This window comes from Chelonoidis abingdonii, chromosome 24 (assembly GCF_003597395.2).
Source record: "Chelonoidis abingdonii isolate Lonesome George chromosome 24, CheloAbing_2.0, whole genome shotgun sequence".
NCBI classification, from domain to species: Eukaryota; Metazoa; Chordata; order Testudines; family Testudinidae; genus Chelonoidis; species Chelonoidis abingdonii.
In genome coordinates this window covers 14,760,195-14,787,094 of record NC_133792.1, presented here as the reverse complement: position 1 = coordinate 14,787,094, position 26,900 = coordinate 14,760,195, and the positions used below count along the sequence as shown (strand labels likewise).

The window sequence follows — 26,900 nt, the reverse complement described above, 5'->3', positions numbered from 1 at the left end:
TTACAATGTGGAAAAGCACCTCTGATTTTTTATTTAGTTACAGTTAAAAATGAAAATGAGAGAGAGAGAAGGGATAAAATTTTCCCTTGGCAGTAAGATACCTGGTAGGGACAATTCCACTGGAACGGAACAGCAAACCTGATGACAATTGGAATGACCTGTGTGAAGTAAATGTAACATACAATCTATAGAAGGAAGAGAGGGGACAAGAGCAAGAGTGAGAATGACGGCATTATCTTTTTATAATCTCTTTTTCCATAGAGAAATATTTCAAGCAAAGAGTTACCTGGGAAATATATCTCATTAGGGTTATGACACTATTTGACACATAAGGAGGGACAATTATGTGACTTGAAATCTAAATGACTCAATCTATTCCTCACATATAAAATAGAGTCCCTTACATTTCAGTGGGAACATACAGGGTTTCCACAGAGCATCAAAATCAAGAGCATAGTCTATTATCCCTACGGGTTATGAAAAATGTTTGAAAGCAAGCGAAAACTACTAAGAGGTCAGTTCTCTCTGGGGATGTGTGCGCGCAACTTCCATTGACTTCAATAGGAACCGCATGCATGTATCCCAAAGCACAGTTTGGCCCCAAGCTTAATTTTTAGTATTTTTACACTATGTTGTTCTAAGCCCAACAGTGCAGTCAGCAAAGCTCAGTCTGTCTCTGGGGGGAAGTTAGTAAATATTACAAACAGTCAAATCCAATTTAAAGACAGTCGAGGGATACTGCCACTAGGGAAAGAAGGCAAGTTATTTTCAGCTGGAAAGTGAGAGGAGAGTTTTAACAGCCTGCCAAGGTGCCAGAGCGTGGCATGAACCTGAAAGTATCTGACTGTTCTCAACTTGCCTTTACTCTAAGGTACTTACACACTCCTTTCTCAACCAACCGTGGCGACTATTATTGGAGTGCCGCACAATTGGCGACACTTATCACCCCCAAACACCCATCAGAAGGGACATGTATAATCCCCATTTTACAGGTGGGGAACTGAGGCACCGAGCAACTAAGTGACTTACCCAAGGTCACTAAGGATGCAAACCTTATTGCTAAGGACATTACATCCAGTACGTCCCTCAGCCCGCACCGCTTCCAGCGGCTCCCATTGGCCCGGAGCAGCGATCCATGGCCAGTGGGAGCCGCGACTGGCTGGACCTGCGGACAGGGCAGGTAAACACACTGGCCCGGCCCGCCAGGGGCTTTCCCTACAGAAGCAGCGACCCCTGTTTGGGAAACCCTGGCCTAAGGGGTCTTTTTCCATCTCTGACTTCTATGGCTATTCAGACATTAGCAGGCTATTTCCATTCAAATAATCAGCTACAACATTTATGCCATGTCTACACTATGGGTGCTGCAGCTATGTAGATGTTTCCTACAGATATTGGAGGGTTTTTTCCTGTCACTAAAGGTAATTTGCCTACCCAAGTGGAGGTAGCTAGATCAACAAGCATTCTTCTGTGGACCTAGTTGCATCTACAGGGGTGGTTAGGTACAGTGCTATGCAACGTTCCTATGTCTATCTAAATTTTAAGTTGTAGACCAGTCCTCAGTGCAAATATATAAGTTGTCCTCAAGCTTCAACACCAATGTTTTGTAGGTGATTCACACCTCTTATAGCTATTGGTTCAGAACTTTGTGCAGTTTTAGGAAGACGGGCGAAGATCTGATTTTTTTTTTTTTTAAAGTATTTCAGTAAACTGATTTCTTCAGGACAGGGACCATTCTTATGGCCTCTCTACAATAACTAGCACAATAGGTCCCCCATTTCCTTTGGAGCCTGTAGATTCTCCTGAAATAATCTAAATAATAATCCACTGAAGTAGGTCCAGAATGGCTTTCTGATCCATTTTTATTCACTTCAAGCCCTGCTCACAGACATACATATTTTATTTTTGTAGTAATGTCTGAACTGCTTCAGCTTTGCTAGGATAATAGCTGATGTGGAAAGAACACACAAGGCCATGAGGAAACATGTTAATACAAGCCACCTAAATAACAGGCCTTTCAGGGCTTGTCTACACAGGGAAATATACCAGTCTAATTACGCTCAGTAATGTAAGCTAAGCCAGAAAAAGCTACTTATTCTGAAATAAGCGTCTACATAGGGTGTTCTATTAGTGTAACTACATCAGTACATTTCCCCAGGTAGACAAGCCCTCAAGAGAGAGCTGAGCATTTAAAAAAAAATGCAGACCCTGGACAGATTAACAGTGTCAATTATAAAACAGATTTTTTGCCACAGTCTCTAGAGGATTTGATTTTTAGGTTTTTAAATGGAGCTGGCCACTACTAACCAAGAGACAGAGTGCAGTGGTTCTAACAGCCAAGTCTGGATCTCATGGAAGCAGTTCAGTGACAATAAATGGGAAGCAATGCTTGCACTTGAGCATCCTTAGCAAGCAACAGAGAAAAGGAAAAATCTGTTAGTGGGCTGAGGAATGAGAGAGTAATGTAGTGGAGAAATACACATTTATAGCCAGAGGAAATTGCTTGGGATAAGCCATAAAACAGCAGGAACTTTATCAGAGGGGTTACAATCCATAATCTAAGCTTGCCTTCATTATTGTGATTCCCATTACTGTTAGGCCAGTGTCCTGTAGAGTGAAATAATGAGGGAACTGCTATTCAGCACCTGGTTTAAACCACTCTGGTCATAAGCCAACAGCTGTGGGATGAAGTTGTCTCACCAGCTGAACCTGCAGGGTCTATTACATCTTCTGAACATCTTATCGATGCAGCTTTCAAAATCAAGTTGGGGTGCCCTGAACGTAAACAATCTAAGAACTGACTGGACCTCATGCTCAGTTCTCCAAGAGATGCATCTGTCCCAGGTCAGCAGAGTCAGGGAAGCAACCTGAGTCTCCTTTTGTATGAAATATGGACAGCTGCAGAGGGCAGCCTGCCTTCCTCTCAGCTCACACAAGTCTTACAGAGTAGAATCATTCTCCAGTTCCTGCAGTAGCACTCACGCATTACTGTGGTTGTTGAAAACTGGAGCAGAGAATGGGGAAAGGAGAGGGCTGACAATTAACATGGGGCACTCCAGATTCCAGGAATTTTTGCTTGATCAAATAATTTCCCCCAGAGGAGACAAGATACTTTAAGACAAAATGCAAGTGATTGATCTGTTCATTGGATAAGTTTCTAACACAGTCTCGGGTCCTTAATGAGGAACCTCCCTGCCTAGAAGTAAGCCGAACATGAAGTCATCACAAACATTTTCCCCCCAGAAAGGGCAGAGTGTACTTCATGGTCCAAGGGTTATCATCTACATCCCCACCCCACTGCAAAGGCACTTCTCCCTCGGCATTCTGTACAGCAAAACAGCATATTTTTGCAGTTTAACATTTATTCTCCTTTCTGTTCTTTCAGCCTGCACAGAGCAACGCGTCTCTTCTGCAGCTTTTGGCAAAGCATATTGGAAGGTTTGTTTTCGCCACTGACCAAAAGCACATTTTTTGTTGTTAGAAAGAAATCTCCATTTCTAAAGCTGATGCTTTACACATTACCTAGGCCTTATAGCATTTCAAACATTTTAATCCTCCAACAGACAGATCAGTAAATAAATATCTCAATTTTATGGACAAAGAAAACTGAAGCAGAGAGGTGTGCCCAATGCCACCAAAAATGTGGATCAGAGCTAGGATTAGAATTCAAAAGCAGCATGAATCTAGAAGCCAGAAACTTTTAATGTAACGAGTTTTAGACAGATATCCCAAATCCTCCCCTCTCTCCCCCCCCATCCCACTCCCAAATTCCCTGCCTACTTGATTGTTAGACTTGCTGTGGTGAGACAGCTAGCACATCTGCACTCGTTCCTGATGACTTATGTTTCAGCCTCCCACACCTGTTACAGCTCCACTTTTCCCATCCTTAAGGGTAGATTGTGTTGTCTCCACTGCATTCCTACAAGCCCCAGGGACAAGATGGTCTGGTCATGCTGGTGCATGTTAAGATTTCTCATGTGCCATGAACACATGGCAAACAGTTCCTGACATCTCCTCTTTTCTCCCCAACTCCAACCAGCACCACCAAATGAATGTCTCATATGTACCAGTGACCGATCACCACTGGGTTCATTCAGGCAGGATGGGGTATAGGAAGGAGGATTTTTACTAAATTGGGGATATGCGCTGGTACTCTGCATAGCCAGACACCCACAAACTCTGGGAAACTAGATGGATCAAAAGCACATCAGAACACTTTATCCACAGTGTCAGCTGAAGTCACTGAGCTCAGCTGTGCGAGTTCAAGATGCATGGAATTTAAAATGGCAAAGTCTTAGAATGGCTAATCTGGGTTTCTCTGAGAAATGCTTCGGGGTCCACCCTGTCAGGCAAGAGGGGTAAAATAAATTACATCAGTGAAGTTTTTTCCTGTACCAATCAGTCATGCTCTAGCCATAATTTAAGAGTGGTATTTGCAGTAATAAGCAGCCACAGAGCACTCATGACAGATCCCTGCATTTTAGTCACAAACAGTATAAGCTCTGGCCCTGGAGCTAAACGGCTTGTTGATTGGAAAGGTTATTTAGGTTCTTACTGAACGCAGCACATACTGATGTGAATCTGAAATGGAGATCAGCAACAGATGGAGCAGCTGTCAAACCTGGTTTGAGATTCAGGCTCTTACAGGTGGTGCAGGAACCATGCACATGGCCTCCTGGTGCTTTAGTAACCTCAAGAATGGCAAAGGGTCCCACGTGCTATAACCTACATTGGCAGTGTACACAGATGTAATTTGCTTTCAAAGCAACTGAATAATGTAGGTTGCCAATCAGGATTCTATGCAGGCTTCAAAGAAGAGAGCAAATCTGTCTAGCTTACAGAAAGTGTGTTTAGTATCTGACAAGAAAGCTACACTCAGTCAGTTCAGACATCATCTTAAAGGTTTACATGGCAAGAAACGCTTTTTGCAATGGCTACACTTAACTGGATTTTAAGTTTAACCAGACGTGACATCCTTAAATCATCCTGAAGTGACATTGGTGACATCTCTCATAAGCAAGCTTTAATACAGTAACTCCTCGCTTAACATTGTAGTTCTGTTCCTGAAAAATGAGACTTTAAGCAAAACTATGTTAAGCGAATCCAATTTCCCCATAAAAATTAATGTATATGGGGGGAGGTGTTTAGATTCCAGGGAAATTCTTTTCACTAGACAAAAAACACACACATACACACAGTACAAGTTTTAAACAAACAATTTAATACAGTACACAGCAATGGTGATTGTGAAGCTTGGTTGAGGTGGTGAAGTCAGAAGGTGGAAGAGGGAGGGATATTTCCCAGGGAATGTCTTACTGCTAAATGATGAATTAACACTCGGCTGAGCCCTCAAGGGGTTCAGACATTGTTAATGGAGCCTCACATTCTACAAAGCAGCACAAATGGAGAGAGAGGAGACAGCCTGGCAGACAGAGATACACAGGGAAGCAATGCAGCATCATTAGGGCAGCCATCTTGTCACAGCTGTGACAAGAAGTGTACCTTTTAATGGGAAAGGCCTCCAAGTCAAATGTGTCACCTTTGGCCATCTCCCTGGATGCAGAGCTGTGTTCTAAGTTCCCACTACAATGAGCACAGCTAAGACAAGGCCAACTGGATTTAAAGTGACAGACCACTATCAAAATCTAGTGACCAAGAACTCCACAGTCCGAAGCATATTATAGTTATACACTTCTAGTCCGCATGACACTCAAGATTCACCAATACTCATCTAACTTGTCAGATAGAAAGATTCCAGGGAGCAACTATGGGTGTATGGATGGATAGTTCATAAAATTGTAAGCAAGTTATGAGTGGCTTTGATTTAGGACGAGCTAGCGCTTCCTGCATCTTTCCCATTAATAGACATACAACATGTTTTGTCTTTAACAAAAAAGTACCTGACCTGTCAACAACTGAGCTATAGAAAACCAGAGCCACGGAGCTCAAGAAAATGCCATCTTTGTGGGAAACCATCAAGTCCTAGTCTTTGAGTCTACTCACTGCCGCCTGATTAGAGCTTTCAAGAAGTCGCATGCAAGATCCACATTTGAATCCCCGTTAATAGGTTGGGAGTGGAGGAAGGAGAATAACTCAGTGGTTTGAGCATTGGCCTGCTAAACCCAGGGTTGTGAGTTCAATCCTTGAGGGGGCCATTTAGGGATCTGGGGCAAAAATCTGTCTGGGGATTGGTTCTGCTTTGAGCAGGGGGTTGTACTAGATGACCTCCTGAGGTCCCTTCCAACCCTGATATTCTCTGATTGGATGTTTCACAAACACAACTCACTTGGCTTCTGGAGTAGAAAGACTACCAGAGACACTTTGTGCCGTCTGTATGGATTCTCAGAGCAGCACTGGCTTCAAGTTCTGTGGAGGATGAACACTACTGTATTTTTTATACAGAACACAATTTAGCACCTAGAAAGTAAAGGACAACAACTTCTACACTTCAAACCCTAACTATGGTCTCAACTTCTGATCCACAGAGCATTCTAATGAACCTATCATTAAGCAAGTTACTAAGCCTCATGACTGTGAGAACAAGAGTGGAGATTCTAAAATTTAACCGCAAGACAACGAAAGCTGACTAAGTTGTGTCTCACAGCTCTGTAAAAACCCCCTGCACATCTTGCCTCTGTAGGTTTCCCTCTCCATTTCCTTTCCATTTTACAGCTTGCACCTGCTATGTATATTCCGAGCTGCATTGATCAAAACTGACAAAATAAAGCTCTGGAAATTAGACTCTGTCTCACTCTTTGAGTGCCGACTATGCTAATTTCAAATGCTGTAACAGGCTACAAGATGGAAAAAGGTCAGATTGTCCATCACAACCAAGCACGTTGGCAGACAATAGTTTTTTGATGAATCAATCTGACCTTTTCAGAATATTTATGTAATAGCAATAGAAGAACCTTGGGTACAAGCAGATCAACTCCAGACAACTATACAACATGCAAGGACAAGCCATAAAGCACCTAGAATTAACAGTAGAAGGCAAGATGGGTGAGGTAATATCTTTTATTGGACCGTTTCTGCTGGTGAGAGTGAGAGAAGCTTTTGAGCTTATACAGGCCTGGGAATAAAGAGATATTACTTCACCCACCTGGTCTCTCTAATATCTTGAGACCAACATGGCTACAACAACACTGCATACAGTAGTAAGGCAGCTAAAGACCACCACTAGAAAGCATTGCATGCTGTGCCAGTCCTGAGGCGTTAGAGAGATTTAATTCCCTATGCCAATACCAAAGAATACACTGGAAGTTTCCTGAATTATTTCCCATTTTCAAGGATGAACACACATTTACTCCCTGAAGTCTAATCAAAGAATAACTCAGGAAAGCAGGAGCCAATAATCACTGAAGAGACAGTATATTCCTATGCCAGAACGGAAACTGACTCAACAACTAGATTGGAGATTAGTATTACATTTGTCTCTGGCACCAAGCATAAGCATCAGACAGGTCACAGATTAACCTCTTCAACCACTGCTAGGGGAAACAACAACAACAACAAAATTAAAAAAGGAGCTTTTATCTCAAACACCTAATCTAGGAGGTGCACACTCATGAGAGAGCAAGCCCAGAGTATAGGATAAACAATTTTATCATCTCAAACATGAGGCAGTCATACAACCTGTAGCCTAGACTTGTATTTGACACCTGTATTTGCAGTACTGGAGACCCCAGTGAAACAATACAGCCCAACTCCCCTTATTAACGTTAACTCAGATCCTCCAGTGCTGATATCAGTTACGGTCTAGATGCTTTATTAGCGCCAGGCTGTTTCTTCTCAAGATTTCAGATGTTAGTGTACACCCATGGGTGTGTGTGGTTTCTTTTTCATAAAGACCTGCAGAAGTGTGTTAGGGCCAGATCCTGCAAAGGACCACATGCTCCCAACATCTACTGAATTTGTTAGGAGCAAAGGGCATTCAGCAGCTTGCAGGATTGGGCCCTTCAGTTTGCAGTGTTTTTACGTATTGCGGCAGCAGGAGCAGAGTCTGAATATGGAGGGTGATCAAGGTTTTTTTCCATGGGGTGGGGGTGGGCAAGCATGCGGGAACTTATTTGCCCACTGCACAGCACAAAGGGAACAGTGCTCAGCAGCTATTAGCTGCAACATATTTCCTCTAATACCGCTGCCAACTATGGCATGCTGCAGTGCTTCAGCAAAACTGCTAACAGTTCGTGACCAGACTGCACCAAGCTCCACGTCCCTCCACACAGACACAGGAGAGGGAAAGAACAAAGACTGCAGCTGTATTATCATCTCCCCCTGGAAAGGCAGAGAGGACTTAAAGCCTAGTCACCCTACAGTATGAACAGAGGGCCACGTATAGCTACTGATAATTTAAATGACAGTCGCAACACAGGAAGGGTAGGTAATCTACAAAACTGTATTCCTCTCTCTTCCCTCACAGTTCTAGTTGTGAGGGATGGAGACTAGAATGAGATTGCAGGTAAGTAAACCACAAGCCAAATAACTGATTCCACTAGACCTGTCAGGACTGCTCCCCTTAATCCTTTGGGGAGTTTCCTAAGCTTGCATCTTCAGATCTGTAAACGAGACATTTGCAACCTTCAATAGCTGCAGAATAAAAGACAGCCCAGTAGTTCCTATCTGGAAAGCACAGATTTGGAGGAGGCTGTGCAGGTGGGGGAAACGGACTAGAGGAGATGCAGTGAGGCTTTTGCTTGGAGTTTAAAAAAGGGTAAGACAGAAAGCTCTAAAACACACTAGAGTTATCTGTCAAATGATAGGAAGAGAGAAACCAACCCTAGCCCAGATGGATGTTTGTATCCCACTGCTCTGCAGGCCAACTAGTAACCTAGGCACAAGCCAGCCATTTTGCTTTAAGAGAATGGAAGGACCACATCAGACGAGGCAGAATAACGCACCCAATTGGAGACGCTTTATATCTGAACCACCTTCAGCAAACTGTTCTCACTGCCCAGCCATCTAAATTGTCCTGGGACAACAATGAGCAGAAGACAAAAGCCACGTGGCCATTGTTATTACTTCTGCCAGAGATTCATGCAGGCTGCAATTAATTCTCATTAATTAGCTCAGCCACCTCAGTATTTAGTGGGCTTTTTAAATAGTTATGGGTAAGTGAACCCACTGGGCTCGTAAGCACAGCTGTGACTGTGGCAAATAGAATTATTTGTCAGACAGCCTTTTACTTCATTTTCAATTCCAGTCAGACTGCGGTCACGACTGTGTCAGGCTCCTGCGGTTACTATCTAATCAACATGTTGAGCTGTGGCTGGAAAAGGGTCAGACTTACAGTTTAGTAGACGTGGGCAGGCAAAATTGCCAGGATACTATGTTATCGAGTGCCTGGGCTACCAGGTTTGGTAGTTCTGAAGGCTTCTCTGTGACCAAGATTTTAAAAATATTTCCTTACAGAGGCGAAGTCTTCTTCACCAGTGAGAAGGTTGCAAAAGGACCAAATGCCAGGGGAAATGGCTATTGAATTTATGGTGTAAATTCCCAAATGCCCTACAGAGTAGTGAAGAGAGAAATAGGGGAAACAGCTTTAGATGTAACAACAGACATTAAGTCCTGGCCCGCAATAGGCAGTCCAACCAGGACTGTGTCTGCCTGTGCAAGATTCAATCAATTCTAATCACAGAGTATGCAGCACAGCAGCTAGGCTGTGTGATGGAAGGATCTAGTCACTTTCACTACTTAAAAAGGAGAGATCATTTTAATACATGAAAGAAATACCAATGAATTTACAGTCAACATTTGCTATTTGAAAGTCTGTCACATTTTTCCTCTATCATGACAGATAGGCATATACCTGTATAAAACAAGCACAAACTCATTTCACTTTGATTATAAGGCAGAGCAAATTATCCTTCATCTTTGAAACAGTTATTCAGGGTGGGACCCATCAGCAAAATTATGCTGCTGGCCCCACTTTCCTGTTAATTACTTAACTGAAGATTCTAATTTGGAATCCAAGAATTCTATCAACAGCAGCATAATTACTCTGCCTTTAATGAAAAACATTTGGATCTGGCAAGTGAAGCCACATCATCCCATCACAGTGGCAGCTGCTCCTGCCATGAACTAGAACTAAGCAATATTTTTTCCTGGCACACTATTTCTTTAGCTGCTCTTTTTTATTAGCAGCAGCTGGTTCGCCATTTGGCTATGGAGAAAGAGACACACTATAGCAGGGGAGACAAAGGGGTGGCAGAGGAAAAACAAAAAGCAACACATTTCCTTAGTAGTTCCTAATATTGTCCAGAGATTTTGCAATGACAGGGAATCCCTGAATTTGCAGGATTCTTTTGCTCACTGACACAATGGTTGGAGTTATACAAATAAGTACTTAGAAAAAAGATGGATCGCAGTGTTCAGATTTTATTTGAATCTTGATCTTGTGCCTCATATTTTACTGTTGGCAACTCTTAAGAGCCTCATGTTGAGCACCCTTGATGTCAGCTGCTTTACCTTTCTGTTTCAGTCAGCGCATTTTGACACTGAGCAAACTCCATAGCACCATCTTGTGAAAAAATAGCCAACTGCAAGCTGTGAGAGGGGGGGTCTACCAGCATTACCTCCGGCCACATAAATCTAGGGTGTGATCATCCCATCAACTGCTTGCAGCCAGGCCCTAGATACTGAATTGCCAGCATCTATGTATTCACATCGGTCGTTACAAGCAAACAGTGATTCTACCTTGGGCACGCTCATGCCCCCTCCAGTTATTTGCACTGCAGTAGCACCAAGAGGTCACAATTAAGAATAAGCACTGCATGCACACACATGCATAAAGTGACCCCGACCCAAGGATCTTACAATCTAAGCATATGTTGACACAAAAGGTGGATCCAAACCAGATGCAGGGAGGAGGGCAAGGTACACTGAATTCATTTTTAAGTGTGTTTTATCTTCTGGGGCAGCATGGTAGATTGTCCTGTTAGAAATCATTCATAATGATACTTGTGTTAGATAATTTATGATAGCAGCTCTTGTATCCATTTCTAGTAGTAATTTTAACACTTCCATGGTGCTTTTCATCCTTAAATCTCAAAATACTGTACCCATCTTTGTAATTATAAGCTCCCTACCCCCAAAGCCCTGCTCCGCCCCAGACGCTGCCCCTACTCCATCCCACTTCTTCCCCGCCCCTTCCCCATAGCGTCCCTCCTCTCTGCTCCTCACCTTTCCTCCCAGAACCTCCTGCACACCGCAAAACAGTTGACTGCGATAGGCACCGGGAGGGAGGGCGAGGAGTTGATCGGCAGGGCTCCCAGGCGACAGCGGGGCGGGTCTTGGCTCCCAGTGGGTGCTAATCATTCGCTAATTTTTTTCCTTGGGTGCTCCAGCCCCGGAGTGCCCACAGAGTTGGCATCTATGTTTATAATATTATCCCTATTTTACAGATGGGGAAACAGACAGTTGCAGAGCTGGGATGAGTAGTGTTATGCTTGGTCCACTGTATCACAGAGGTCCATGGCATTCAACATTAAAGGTATTCCAGTATCACATGTTGGAAGCCATGAGATGGTCACCGGTGAGATGGATAAAGTTCAAGGATTAAGAGAATACAAGGATGGAGAGATGAAAGGAAAGTAGTTACAAGAAGGTGAATGAGTTAGAATAGTGAAGAGGTTGTGTTGTCTGCTCATCCTACCCAAAGTACTGCCTCCAGCAAAGCAGATTCAAGAATTGAGAAGTGACAGAGGAATTCAGTGTTAAGCTTAAATGGAACAGATCAGCAGGCATGTTAGCTAGGGATGGACTGATTCAGAAGGAACACCAGAACAACTCAGGAAAGCCAGACACTGCATCAGGGATGGATGATTACCCTCTTTGCTGTGTGAACAGGTACCCAGCATCATCTAAAAAGTTGTGTCTTATTTTATTATTTTTAAGATTAGCAGTTTCTCTCTGTGCTTATTCAAGGACACACATTTCTCCGTTTAAGATCTTTAAAACCTCAAGCCTTTGGAAACCCAGGGAACCCGGGCAGGAGCAATTTATAACATTTAGCATGAAGCAGCAAAAAAAAAAAAAAGTAGGGATTGATTTATTGCGTCTCATGTGGACGTGATAAATCGATCTGCGAATCAACACCCGTACTCCACCTCGGCAGGAGGAGTAAGCAGAGTCGATGGGGGAGCCACGGCAGTCAACTCATCGCCGTGAGGACGGCCAGGTAAGTCGAACTAAGATACTTTGACTTCAGTTACGCGAATAGCGTAGCTAAGTTATGTATCTTAGTTTGAACCCCCCTGCTAGTGTAACCTGAGCCTTATTGACCTAAAAAAAGAAGGTGTAGGTTAGTTATAAAGTTAGCACTGCATTACTTTGACTTATAACATTGCAAATAAACACTGTCAGAGTTCAGCAAGCTTTGTAGCATGGACAGTATCTTCTTGGTTAAGTGTCTACAGCATGTTTTACACTGCATGGACTTCACCACCACCACCTCCTCAAGATAAGGTATTTTAGGGTTTCCTGTACCAGAGTGCCCTCTGCTGAATTGGAAAACTGACATCTAAGTTTTGCATTACCCTATGAAAGCCACATGTAAGGGGTAGGGATGAGACACTGATGTTATTCATTTAATATAGGTTCCACTGGTAGGAGGAAGCTCTTTTGTTACTACTCAAAGTAATGTCAAGAGGTTGGCATATGATTGCTCTTTTAAACCCTTTTCACTGAAGAGTGATATCGCTGCTTATGGCTCCAAGCAGGCGTTATGATGCAGCAACAGAAGCCACTCTGCAGGAATGGCATCTCAAGGACCCAGTCCCATTCGCCTGCTCACATGATAAAAGAAAAACACCCTATCACCTGTGGGTGAACAAGTTACACAAAGCGATCGCTCTTTATCTGACTTATGAAGCCTCATCCTGAAAGGAAACCAGCACAAACACTTTCAAAAGATGAGCCTAGGAGCTTAAATTCATTAGTCTGCGGACACTAAAAAAAATCATGAATTGAACAGAGACACTGGATTTATGGCTTATTACAACAATCTGTAACCCACTGACCGCCTCTTTTTGTCCTATGACTGAAGAAGTGCTAATGGGCTACTCTACCTGGTATGGTCCCTAACAATATGTGCTAACTACTTCTGCTAAACTATGTGTTCCACCTTGCATTTTGCTGTGACTGCTATCTTTCCCAGACCTGAAGAAAGAAGAGCTCTGTGTGGCTCTTTCACCAAAACAAGTTGGTCAATAGAAGATATTACCTCATCCAACTTGTCTCTTGCTCACATGAGTCATCCTACTGGTTTAAATGAAACTATCCACATAAGGGTGGATCTGGATTTGAAACCAAGATTTCAATGCCAACTTATGTCAACATCTTGGCAACAGAGGGACACTGCATTTGTGATAAAACACCACAGAATATTTCATTAAAAACAATCACTTTCTGGAAGCAAGCCCTGCTCTACACTACAGAGTTAGGTCAACATAAGGTAGCTGACGTGGATCTAACTCAGTAAGTGTCTACACTAAAATGCAGCTCCCATCAATGTAACTTGCCCACTACACCAACTTAATAAGGCCATCTCCACTAGCAAGCTTACAGCGGCACAGCTGTATTGCTGTAAGATCACTTGAGTAGCTGCTCTATGCAGAAGGGAAAGGCCTTCCCATTGACATAATTAAACCATCTCCAGTGAGCGGTGGTAGCTTTGTCCACAGGAGAGCATCTCCTGAAGACAGGGCACTGTCCACACTGGTGCGTTTGTCCATATAACTTGTGTCGCTCAGAGTGGTGGGGGGTTTTTTCACACCCCCTGAGCGACATAAGTTATACCGACAAAAGTGCTAGTGTAGACATAGCCTCACTCCAACTCCGTGAGAGACATAGAGCTTAAGTCCATGTATTTAGGTCGATGCAGTGTCAGTGTAGACACTGCATTGCTTACATCGACTGTAGCTGTCTTTCAGAAGCTGTCCCACAATGTTCCACACTGACAGTTAAATTGGTGCAAGCGCTCCTGGTGAGGACACGCACTGCCAGCACATAGAGTAGTTAATTACAGTGGTGGCTGCTAGTCGAGATAACTGAGGTCGACTTAATTTTGTAGTGTAAACTTACCCAAAGATTTTGCTTTCAAGAAGTTACAGAAAAATAAGAACAGCTTTATCTATATGCAAGTTAACACTCACGTTCTATTTATAACATTGTTAGTGGAAACCCTGAAGTTTGGTTTGGTTGTATTTTTTTTTTTTTTTTTATTTTTATTTTTTGAGCGGAGGAGAGGTAAGGTATGAGGAAGAGAGGAATTTAGGAGTTTCTGGAGGACATTCTACAGTGTCAGGGGAAATGTCACTGATAATTTAAATAGCCTTCTGTCAAAGGACTAGAACTGCACAAAGACAACCCAATTTAATCACACCACTAGCCAAGCTGGAGGTGAATCTTAACTCCATATCTGAACAGTCCACAGTTTTTTAGAGTATGGTGTGGAATATCTGCCCAAGAAGTGTGCATTTAAAATGATGGGCTTGTGAAGTGTCTTATACAAGAGGTTTATGTTTTTTTCTCTGTTACAGGAAAAAAAAATCAAGAGGAGTAAGGATCAAAATATGGGAGCCATTCTTGTTTTACTAATCAAAGAAGCCAGTAGCTCATTTGTCTCCTCATTTAAGCCCAGCTGCTTGTCTGATTAAGACTAAAATGGAATCCAGCAGACAAATATTCTGGCTAAATGCCTCTTTTAAGGACCAAAGATAGAAATAATTCAGTTAATGCTTTTATTTAGCCAACAACATTTCCTTGCCAAGTAGAGTAGAAGGAAGGGCATGGAACTGTTCCTTATAGGATCATTCCTTGTAAAGCAAGGTAAATAAATACAGATACTGGCTGGAAATAGCATCTTCCACTGGACGTAGCTAGCACTACTGATTTAACATCTAGTTGTCTGACTTTCAAACCTAGATCGCTAAAACAAAAAACTGCTTCTGTATCTAATGACTTCAGCACTTTTGAATGGCCTCAGATTGATTTTCTTGGCTTTAAATTATCAAAAAAGCAACACCTCATGACCCCTGTTCCCCAATTACCTTGTATGACCTCCCCCTGTAGGTTGCAACCCATCATTTGAAAAAAATCACTGCCTTAAACCATCAGCACCCCAGAAGCCATGTATTGTACACAGTGACTCACCATACTACTGGAAGTAGGATGGCTCCACAACACAGTAGGTCTACCAGGAATAGAAATCGTTTCTACAGCCCATGGGCTGTTGTTGCCTCTTCTGTTGACTCTAGGATGACATATGCCACATTTGCCAGGACCTACAGGACACAACAAGACATTAGCACTACTTCACAGGACCACTCGACAAAGACAGACTAGAAGTGGCATCATGGGGCTCCACTTTTGTCTCAGGGTACGTCTACACTGCAGGATTATTTCGAATTAGCTTAAACCGATATTACAAAACAGATCTAATAAAATTGGTTTAGCGCGTCCACAGTGGGATCCCGAAATCGATTGTTTGCGTCCATGGTCCAAAGCTACCATCGATTTCAGGAGCGGTGCACTGTGGGTAGCTGTTCCTCAGCTATCCCATAGTTCCCACTTCCGTGTTGAGAGCACAGTGCCTGATGGGGCAGAAAACACTGCCCCGGGTGGTGCTGGGTACAGCCTCACCCCTCCCTTTGTGAAGGCAGCAGACAACCCTTTGGCGCCTTTTTCGCGGAGTGCATTGAGCAAACGCCATAGCACAGCAATTTTCCCCTTTTTTTTTTCACGTGGTGGTGGGGGGAAATAAACTGAGGAGCTGTTCCCTGAACCACGCCAGACACTGTGTTTGAACCTACAGACATTGGGAGCTCAGCCAAGAATGCAAATAATTTTCAGAGACTGCTGTGGACTGTGGGATAGCTGGAGTCCTCAGTACCCCCTCCCTCCCTTCATGAGCGTCCATTTGAGTCTCTGGCTTCCCGTTACGCTTGTCACGCAGCGCTGTGTATCCTGGAGTTTTTTATTCAAACGCTTTGGCATTTCGTGTTCTGTAACGGAGCTGGATACAACAGATTTGTCTCCCCATACAGCGATCAGACCTAGTATCTCCCGTACGGTCTATGCTGGAGCTCTTTTTCGATTTCAGACTGCATCGCCAGCTGTGCTGATCAGAGCTCCACGCTGGGCAAGCAGGAAATGTAATTCAAAAGTTCGCGGGGCTTTTCCTGTTTACCTGCCCGCTGCATCCGAGTTCAGATTGCTGTCCAGAGCGGCCAGTGCTGCACTCTGGGATGCCGCCCGGAGGCCAATAACGTCGATTTCCGTCCACACGAACCCTAATCTGAGTTATCACTATCGAATTTAGCGCTACTCCTCTCGTTTGGGAGGAGTTCCGAAATCGATTTAAGGAGCCGTTTAAGTCAATATTAATGACGACGTCGTGTGAACGGATACAGCGTTAAATCGGTATATCGGCCATTAAACCGATTTAAAGTCACAGTGTAGACCTGGCCTCAGCGACTCCAGATCAAGTGCACCCATTTTTACATGGAGAAAGTTGTGGCTGGTTGGTTTTTTTTGGCTGCCAGCTCTGCAAAATCAGTCTGTCCTCATAGAAAGAGCCCACACTGACACTCATGAATCAACACCTGTAATTATGCTCAGCAACACTGCACCCTTTTGTCTAAAAATCATATGCTCAGTGACACCTTCAAAGGATTTTCACAGGTGTAATTGACTGAACATAATTTCTGCTGATATATAAGAATAAATAGAATCCTTGTTACTCTTTACTTGCTCTGATCTATAGCGCCAATGAGAATGAGAAATAGCAAACTTATTCTTTTAAATATGTAGCTAGAACTGAATACACACACGGAGCAGATGGGTACTGAGGGCCAGACTCCTGGTCTGTCTCAACTGAGTGAACGACTCAATGTTCTGTGCTTCACATCGCAGCTCTCCTGCTCTATACATGTCCCGATGGCATCTGAGATCTGTGGTGGTTTTTAAAAGACAGGAAGCTAGCTTACAAGGGAAGAGGACTAAGGTCCACTGTCTGATACCTCCAGCACCAGTACTACTTCTGGGGTAGGAGGGGCATTCTGATCACTATGAACACATTGGGCATATTTTACTTGACAGCCTGGAGACCTCCAATTCTAGACTCCTTCTGCTAACCTCACTCCAGTGGTATAGGGCAGCTAGTCCCTGATCTCTGCTTAGTAACTGAACACTATTCTAGGGGCCAGATTCAACCCTAGTGTAAGTGAATGTAACTTCATTCCAGTCAGTCCCCATTTGGTCCCTTGTATCTGCTATTCAACATGGGGAAAGTTGAAAAGTCACTCCAGTGATCAGACATTGCCTCCTTCACAGACACTCAAGAGATTGCAACTCGAGCTCCACTGTACCATCACTGCATTGACAGGCTTGTTCTGGGAATAGCTTTGCTGTGCTACACTTGATGACCAGTACTGTAGTGCAATTTGCTATCATGTGGGAGACTTTAGGCTAGAACCCACCTTTCAGGAGCATTTAATCCTAACCCTAATTGTTGCCAGTTCTGTCCTCACCTGTAGTGGGATGACAATCATAAAGACCTTTTTGTTTTTATCTGAAAGGATGTTTAATGAAAGCCCAGCCAGTGCTGATTAGTACGATGGTGATGAATAGCAGTAGGTCCTTCAGCCTGAAAAAGGAACAAATATAGCAGTGATGCACAGATCCTAGCAGAGAGCAAGGGAGAGAGCTGGAGCACTGGGACTGGTGCAACATCTGAGGCCTGAACCAAAGTCAGGCCATGTATTAAAGCAGATGCTTACAAGTTCACTCTCTGGTACGTGAACTTGGCAAAGGTACTGCTTGCATTGCTAAAACACAGGCACTCCTAGGAAGTACTAGTCATTGGATATGTATGTGAACACTTTCCAAAAGATTAGCACTGGTACATCCTGACCTAACACAAGATAAGCGGGTTTGACAGCAGTGGTGAATTGGGATGATTTGCTTAAGACATCTGGAGCAAGCTACAAGGGGGTGGGGGGGCAAGAAGCAGATGTCATGGAACACATAAGGTGGTACGTAAGTTGTCTGTCTCAGTCTATAAATGTAGGGGTACCTTGCTTTAAAATTTTTTGTGGCTAAGGGGACAAGAGAAATTTCCACTGCTGACTGAGCTGCTCCTTACAACTGGGCATTCGTGTTAGTGTACCTGAAGCTCTTATGGGCCACTAGGACCATGCCTTGAAGGCAATAAATCTAGCTGAGTATCCTTGTCACTGAACTGTGCCTGTGATCTTTCTTTGTAAGTAACACTGAGATTTGATGAATTAGCAGGCTGCACTCTTTGCTAGACCTTTGGAAGAGATGAAGAGCTTTAGAAATGAGCTAGCAGAGCTGGCGGTTATGGTTGAGTATAAACTTCGTAGTGGTTGGTGGGGATTCCTTCATTAAGAGTGTGCATTTCTCTTGAAAGAAGGGCCACCACCACGGTTACTGTAAAGCGCTGTAGGAATTTTGGGTGAGCAATACTTTATTAGACAGGAGAGTAGCTGGTTAATTAAGGCCAGGCTCAAGAATGCATGTCATGATTTTATTTCATAATATAACCATTTGTTTCCAATTCTTCTATTTGAATCTCTATGCTTTGTTATATAAACTTATACTTAATTTCAGTATAAACATATCTAAGTGCTGAGAGTTAGGCAGAGCAGTGAACTGAGGTGAAACTGGTAAACTGGGGATGAACTGTTTCTTTGGAAGCAGTAAACTTGCGTGTCCTGAAAGGGTCCAGTGGATCAGGAGCTGGACGCTCCAGGAAGAAATCTGCAGGGCTCAGGGTTGGAGTGTGCCTATCGCTAACCCGTAGAGAGACAGCAGGGCCTACGAGGCCTAGAGGGGAGGGCTTGTGTTGCCCGTGGGCAGTGGAATTGGGGAGCTGACCCACAGTAGGCACAGACAAGGCTTTCTCACACTAAGGGCAGGCTGGTAGCGAGGTGCCTCACAACCCTAGGTACCTTTGGGCAGCGTTATAAAGAAGAACAATCAACGAAGTAAGGATGGAAGGAAGAGGACAGCAAGAAAGGATATGGAAGACAGAAAACGAAAGGGAAAGACTGTCAAGAGAAGTTTGCAGAAAAAAAAAGCGGAACTCCAAGACCTATGAACCCATGCTATAGACCAGATGGAGGGGCAAAGAATCATGGGTACTTCTGACCCCATGTAAATAGGAAAAGGAGTTGAAAAGTGAAGATGTGCACGACCACCCCACCCCGCTATACCTGCCTGCAGCCACATCACTTGGGGCTGTAACTTCCTCAGCTCTACTAGGCTAAGTCTAACTTTAGAACTCGAAGGAAACCCAACACTTCTGCAGCAGTGATGTTGATTCATTAGACAGCAGTCTTTACTTGATGTCTACAAGAAAAGGAATACCCACCTTTGTGCCAACACACAACATTAATATCTTGGCCAACAATGGTCTTTAGCATTCTCATGTTACTACTTCCAAGAACAGGAAGGCTAGTTCTCTCTCCTAATCAAATTTCAATGTAAAGTTGATGCTCTGTGGCTGCTGAGCATCCCCTGTAGATTTAATGATTAACATTAACTTCTCCTCCTAAGAAGTACTGCACATTGTTGGCACAAAATTCTTGCCATGTTCCACCCCAGAGGCAGCTGTGTTGCAGTAATTTGGAAAGTGTTTTGGAATCTCTACAGGGAACACGCTGTAAAGGCACAAGCTGCCATTTCCCTGACATACCTTGCTCTGCTTTCCACTTGTTCCGCTTCCCCCATATGGGAGAAACTTAAAATATTCTCTCTTTATTTACTGCACGGAACGTCAAGGACAGAGACTTTGTGAAAGGGAGGGCTGCCATTAGCCAGTGAATCTTAAACACATCATTCCTGTAAACACCAGGAGGCAGAAGTAGCATAAGCCAAGAGTCCCATGGAGGCACATTAAAAAAAATGCCCCTTGAAATACGTATCATATATGGACACATTCTGTCTGGGGCTTATAAGCCGAGCTTAATGTTAAGGCACCATTCTCTTCAATAAAGGTTTCCGTCTGAAGTAAAGATGAATGTGTGTATTTAAAATGGCAGCACTGTAAGACCATATTTTGCACAAGGATCACTTTAGAAAATTCAAGAGACAAGGTGCGTGAAAGAATCTTTTATTGGATCAACTTCTATTGGTGGGGGAGGAGCAGAGGGAGAGAACGAGAACACAGAACTTGGTCCAATAAAAGATACTGCCTCACTCACCTTGTTTCTCTAATATCCTGGGACTGACATGGCTACACCACCACTACATACAACAGCAGAAATCCACGTTAGTTTACATCTAGCTCATTTCACGCAGATAACAAATTCATCGTTCTTTGCATTTCAAAGTCATTTTGTTTCTTTTGGGACTTCATATCCCAAAGTGGTACCTCTAGAGTGCCTGTTGAGCTACAGGAGTATCCACTAGCTGTCAGTAACAGCAGTCCCTACAGTTACCATTTCCAATTAAGCTTTCTCACCAAATCAAATGGTCTTCAGGAATAAAAAACAATTTTGGTAAGGTTTATATTTAGAAGCTTTTTAAGCATGCAAGACTGTTTAAAACTACAAAGTTGTCTTACTGTAACTCAAAAATGGTTGAATCAAGTTCTCTCGGGAGACAAGAGGTCAAGGGAAGGCAAGAGGAAGGAAACAGACAAAACTGTTCCCCAGCAGAGACCAAGACAAGCCAGGTTCACACTTGTCATGATGCTGTAGAAAATTAGTTTACCTGCGTTTACGAAGGATGTGGATCCACACGGTTGCAGAAAGAAAGAAAGAGGAGAGCCATTGAAATGTAGAGCTTTGGAAGTGGGATCTCACCCGCTGAGAGGTAACTTTCAGGGTTCTTCTCCTTGATCTCTATCTGAATAGAGAAGAGAAGTGTTAGATGTGTAGCTAAGAGACCTTTGACTATCGCCATTAGCTTAATTATTACAATTCACGATCACAGATGTTCGAGCTTAGAATTCATATACCTAAAGTAATTGTGCTTTCCACCCCAAGGAGTCCCAGAATACTGCACACTAAACACACAGGAATCACTTTTTTGAAATGTAACTGCTGCTTAATCATGAACAGTAACATTATACAATAAGCGAGGATAGGAACTGAAGATGCCTTCTGCTGCTTGAGTTGCACAGGGTAATTCAGGGAAGCAGAATGTAACTTACTCCAGGAACAACTTATTACAAGCAGTGAATTGTATGGTCTGTCCATACTTGAATCAGACACACTAGCCAGAGCCTTGTTTAAATAAGGAGCATAGCTCAGATTCTAATGTGTACAAGGCTTCACAAAGATTCATAACAAACACTTAAAATCTCTTACATCTGTTACCATAGATTTCTTCTCCTGTCAGGGGGAAGGAAGCACTTTCCTACTGCAATTCTACTAATGAGATCACTGCTACAGCAAGTGAAACCAAGTTTTCACATCAACTGAACTTTTCAAGTCAGCAACTCAAGTGCTTTTTTAAAAAGCTGGAATTGGTTCAGATTGTGTTTAAAAAGCCCTTCTGAGGCTGGTGCTAACACACACAAAAAAGCAAACCAGCAGTTAAATCAACTTGGATCTTCACATAGCCCCACCTACCACCACCTTCAACTCGAGTCTCATTTCCTCTCCTACCCACCCATCTCATTCTTGCAGATTATAAAGGTGCAGATCAGGGAAGCTTTAGGCTGCCAAGTTCTTACATTTCCTAGAACATCTATTATAATACTCTGCTATTCAGAGGCTCTCTTCGGTGATGTGTAGTAAAGATGTATCTTCTGTTAAGCTAGAAAGATAGAACACACAGAAATTCAAGAAGGCTGATAACTAAGATTTAGACAGTGCCCTTAACGGCTGCTGTTATGTAAAGAAAAAGGATTTGATGAGAAAAGAGACGCACACACCACTGCATTGGCTCTCCCCTCATCACAGCATCTAGGTCACATTATCCAGGCTGTGCATGGCCCTGGAGGAGTCTTTACATCTTCAGCCACTTCTTTCTGGCACTATCTTTTATTCCTTAAATTCTTCCTATTACACCACAGTTGATACTACAACTACTTCCTTAGAGGATGCCACTGCTATGAAATGAGACATTAGAAGGATATGTTGGATACAGCTGGGTCTCCCCACCCCAGCTTCCACCCTGCCTCCTCCAGCAATCTGTGCAGAACACATGAGTTGGTGCTCCTATGCTGGAGTCTCGTGCATCATCTCTCGCTACTGACTAAGCAAATAAAATCTCTCTAAAATTATGTTTTACACATGATACTCACATCGAGGATAAATAGGAGCTGATCACTGGTCTGCACAACACTGCCAACACACTTAGGGAAGCGAAGTCTGTACAGACCTTTTCTGTTTTCAGAGCCGATATTAAAATAAAAGAAAAAATAAGAACAAGGAAAGTCAGCATATTTATACCTTAGAAAAGCATTGCTCTGCTGTAAAACAATCTCCATGGAAATATGAAAAGTCCTTGACATTTAAGATCATACTGCCCCCTTTCCATACCTGTACAGTCACAAAGTTAGCAAGATGCCACTGTTTGTCAGTCTTAAAGCAGGTCAAATATACTCCATTCCTACACTTAATTCCTTGACTATGCCCTCTGGTAAATCCAGAGCCATTAGACACAGGAATCATAGCATTTCAATAGCTTATTGTGTGTGACGTGGTACAATGTTCAAAGAGTGACAGGCAGAACCAGAAGATTAGAACTGAGTAAAATGTGAACAATTTTTAAGGCTAAACCACAAACTCAGTCACATGCCACAAAATCTGTTTTATCAGCAGTAGCCAGCAGTTAAGTTTTAGATCAAGCAAGTAAGAGCACTAAAGTGAGAAAGTTTGTTAATCTGGTCTCACCCAGAAGATCTACCTCTTAGAGTATTGGTGTCACACTGCCAACCCATAGTTAATTTAAGTTTTTCTATATTTTTGTAACCCTAATTACAGAAAGCAACACATATTACATTCAAGCCAGTACACTGTAAGGAGCACCATGTGAATGAGTGATTTACAAGACACTCTAATGCATCTTATAGAGAACAAAGCTCTTACTCCCCAAAAGAAGAATCCATCTAAAAAAAATTTGTGCGCTATCGAGAGGCAGATTTGTTAACGGAATGGGAGATTATGAAGGGGGGCAGTGAGTTTATATTTTTCAGTGAGAGCTACAGTGAAGGGAAAGAGTTCACAAAAGAGATACTGACAAAAATCTTACCTGGAATGAAACAGTTTCTTTATCTTCACGAAAACGGTGCACTTGCTCCATTACATTCTGGGGAAGAAGAGTAATAATAATTTTAAAAAATGCATCTAGAAGTGCTTTCTAACAGGTAAATACGGCCATTGTGTCATGACATCAGAAATACGCGCTGTACTTTGCATGCTTATACCTAGGGCTCTTTGTTTTCAGTTTTTATTTTATTTAAATTTTCCCAGGAATTGATCAGAGTTTATTACCACAACAACAAAAACAAATTAGTGTAAAAAACTATTAATTTTTCTGGGTAAATATCAGGGTTCATTTTGGTGGACGGAAAGACAGGGGGAAAATGTATTCAGTAGATTAATACTTTGAATTCCATTCATTAATGTGGTTTGCTGCAGAACTATGACAGAACTCAAAACACAATGCCACCTCTGAGTTTAACAATACATCTCTAATCCCCAAATATAACTTTTCATTTGAATAAACAGTTTACTGTTGTAGACTTGTAAATATTTTTAGGCTAATAGTTCTGTTTAATAATTGGGCCACACCATTTGCAGCACATACATTCAACTTCAGCTTTTTCTCCTGTTTTCTTTTTTTTTTTTTAAATTTTCAAATATTTCCTTGTGTTCTGAAACGTATTCTGATATTTTTGTTTTCTTCCCATTTTAGTGTGTCAAATCTTTTAACTATTATCTGTTAACAGCTTGAAATGTGTATGTGGTGAACGTGAAATTCATCAGTACGTTCAGAGCGCATGCACTTCAGAGCTTGCATGCGTGCCTGTTTATTGTGTGTATTTTCTAGACTAATACATAGCCTTACGTCAACAGGCAGCTTTGCATATACACACAGACTAATGTATTATCGTAATACATAGATCTCATGCTATGTATTATATTTTCCTAATAAAATAAGTTACTTTATACATCTGAATGATACAAAAGTAGAAAAAAACTGAATACTTTTTGTAAAACCCAGGAATTTTTCAGAAAAAATCAGTTTACACTGAAAACAAAGGGCTTACTTATACCCCACACTGATCAATACACCCACTTTCCACTCCAGCTTGTGTCTGAAAGATCTATCCCCACCCCTTCCCATTAGCTTATCCTGAAAACAACTAGTTTCAGTTTTACCAGAGTTGCTGTTATGCTTCTTTTGGACTTGTCACCTAGAGAATAGAGCATTTAGAGCAAATTTTCTTCTGTTTTGTGCCTGGTCATTACACTACCAGTTTTAATCTTGTCTACCTACCAACTCCCTACCAGCTTTAAAATCCTGAAGGCAAGTCTTTGATCACACACAATCACTAACTGAAGATCAATACAGACTCACGTACCTCACAGGAAATACTAGTACTAAAGAAGTCACCGTTCTAGCCCTCCCACAGTAAGTGATCATGTGTTATCTACCAGATTAAGGTTGAGATACTGTCCGCAAACTAAGTTTTTCTAGAGTTCATGGGTAGGCCGTGATGGAACAGCACATCACGTTCACAGTCCCACTTCAATAGACTCTATGAACATTGGCTGGAGATAGAAGCCTCCAAGAAGCCATCAGGAAGTGAAAATTCAAGACTCGAGCTTAGGCAATGACCCCTCGATGGCAGCATGTTGTACTTCTTAATACAAGACCAGGCATACCTGTGCAGCAAAGCTCTCAACAGGATTTGCAATTTGATTATTTTTATCTATTTAATGCCAGTATTGTCTGCATAACTCTCAACCTAGTAGCCTAAGTACAAACACAAAGAGCAGGCCATCAATTTTCACCTAAAGCTACACTGGAAATTGTGAGTGTTACTGCAAGACAGCCACCTCGAGCCATTTAAAATAAGCCTCCTACATTTCTTCCTACCCCTTTCTCAGTGACCGGATAACAAACTGTTTAAAGTAATCTCATCAGAGCAGAGATCGTAAGATACTGGCACCCTTGCCGGTAAAGAACCCAGACAATAAGCCACACGGACTCCGGGAAAGGCTGCTGTCCTCAAAGATATCATTGACACTGTTTTAAGATGAGCAAGAGTCAGAGACTCGAGCCTAGTGGAATTTAGCACATCAAGACAACTTGCCAGGATCTGGCTCAGCAAGGCTACACCATGGGTAAGTCAGAACACAGTTTTGCTCCGTTAGTTTCAAACGGACAAATTCAGGTCCAGAACACAGACTCATAGAAAACCCACAGACCGAGGGTTTCCTTGTGGAGTTGCTTTTGAATTCTTCTGTTTGAAGGGAAAGGCATTGGATAGCCCACATGGCTAGTGTTGTCAAACCTCCCAGAATCTAAAGAAAAAAAGGCAGGGTTGAAGGCTTTCTGAGGTTCACTCAGACATTGTTTGTAAAGTCCAGGCGTAGAAGAACAACAGAAACATACTGCTCTGGTTTCTTTTTCTAGATACAGTAACCCACTTCTTTGTCCTGATAATGCAAGGGCAAAATATCACAAGTTACCATATTAGGAAAGCAGGTGTGTTAAGTGAGCTCTTGAGCTGAAAAACTGGGACACTCCCTATTCCCGGGGGGTGCTTTAGTGTCAAACTACTTCCATCCAGGATACTTTTGTGCTAATAGATCATTCTACTCCATTAATTCTTGGAATGCTGCAGAGAATGGGATCAGTTGTGTGGGGTTTGATTCGTCTTCTCTGACAGAGAACATCCAACCCTTTCAATCTTACCAGCCAAGTGGAGTGTCCATCATTCCTTGTTCAGTCTGAACTGAATCCCACCTGAGAAAAATACATTAAGAAGTCACTGTCATTCTAATGACAACTTCAGATACTCCAACACCAAACATCAAGTAGCCACCCACATAATCAGATATTATACACATCTAAATTAATTTTATAGCAATACCAAAGTATTTGCCAAGTTATATAAATTGATACAGTAATTTTTCAACCATACCAATTTGAAACTTCATGCTTCATCTATCTCAACTGAAAAAAAAAAAAAAAAAAAGGACGTTGAGTCAGTCTGTTTTATAACTTTAAACTAGCCTTCAATTCAGCCCAATAGCTTTTAAGGGAGACACACACAACTACAGCAAGTCGAAACCAAGTGAGCCAGAAACCCTTTTTCAGCTGCTTTAAACTAGGGTTAAAATGCTGCTACTCGGGTTTCAGTTCATTGTGACCTCATTACTCACTGCTTCTCCAGTAAATAGATGTCAACGTTATATTTCTAATTTAAAAGAAACGGGCAGGAAACAAATAAAAGCAGTAAAGAATACAGTGTTTTATAAGCAGCATTTCACCTTTAACAAAGTTATATCATATTTTGTCCACTGGCATTTTTTAAAATGTGACAGTTCCCTAGATATTAATCTACATGCTATATGAGTCACTACAGAATGCAGATGCAGCCACTGTTTCCACTGTGAAACTATCAGCCTAGTGCAGCAAATAATTAGGCTTTGTAAGGTGGTTTAGAGGAACAGTAACAGTGCAGAGGACCATTACAAACATCCATAGCGGAGGACTGTTTAGAAAGAAATTTGAGATCACCACTTCCCAACATAATCACTGCAGACCAGACAAGTTAGAGATTCTCCATAATTGAAGTGGGTATTCACCCACGAAAGTTCATGCTCCAATACGTCTGTTAGTCTATAAGGTGCCACAGGACTCTTTGCTGCTTTTACAGATCCAGACTAACAGCTAATAGCTGTACAACT

The 26,900-nt window shown here is 42.4% G+C and overlaps 1 protein-coding gene across 1 annotated transcript in view; it reads right to left on the bottom strand.

The window, feature by feature from the left end:
• NCS1 (neuronal calcium sensor 1) overlaps positions 1-26,615 on the bottom strand; it is a 159,845-nt gene extending 133,230 nt beyond the window's left edge. Inside the window, exons 1-5 of the mRNA XM_075060584.1 lie at positions 26,132-26,615; positions 25,903-25,953; positions 24,360-24,394; positions 23,227-23,283; positions 15,151-15,281 (exon numbers count right to left, since the gene is read on the bottom strand). The gene's annotated coding sequence lies outside the window, so the exon portion shown is untranslated. The remainder of the gene's footprint in view (positions 1-15,150; positions 15,282-23,226; positions 23,284-24,359; positions 24,395-25,902; positions 25,954-26,131) is intronic.
• Positions 26,616-26,900: the final 285 nt, after the last annotated feature.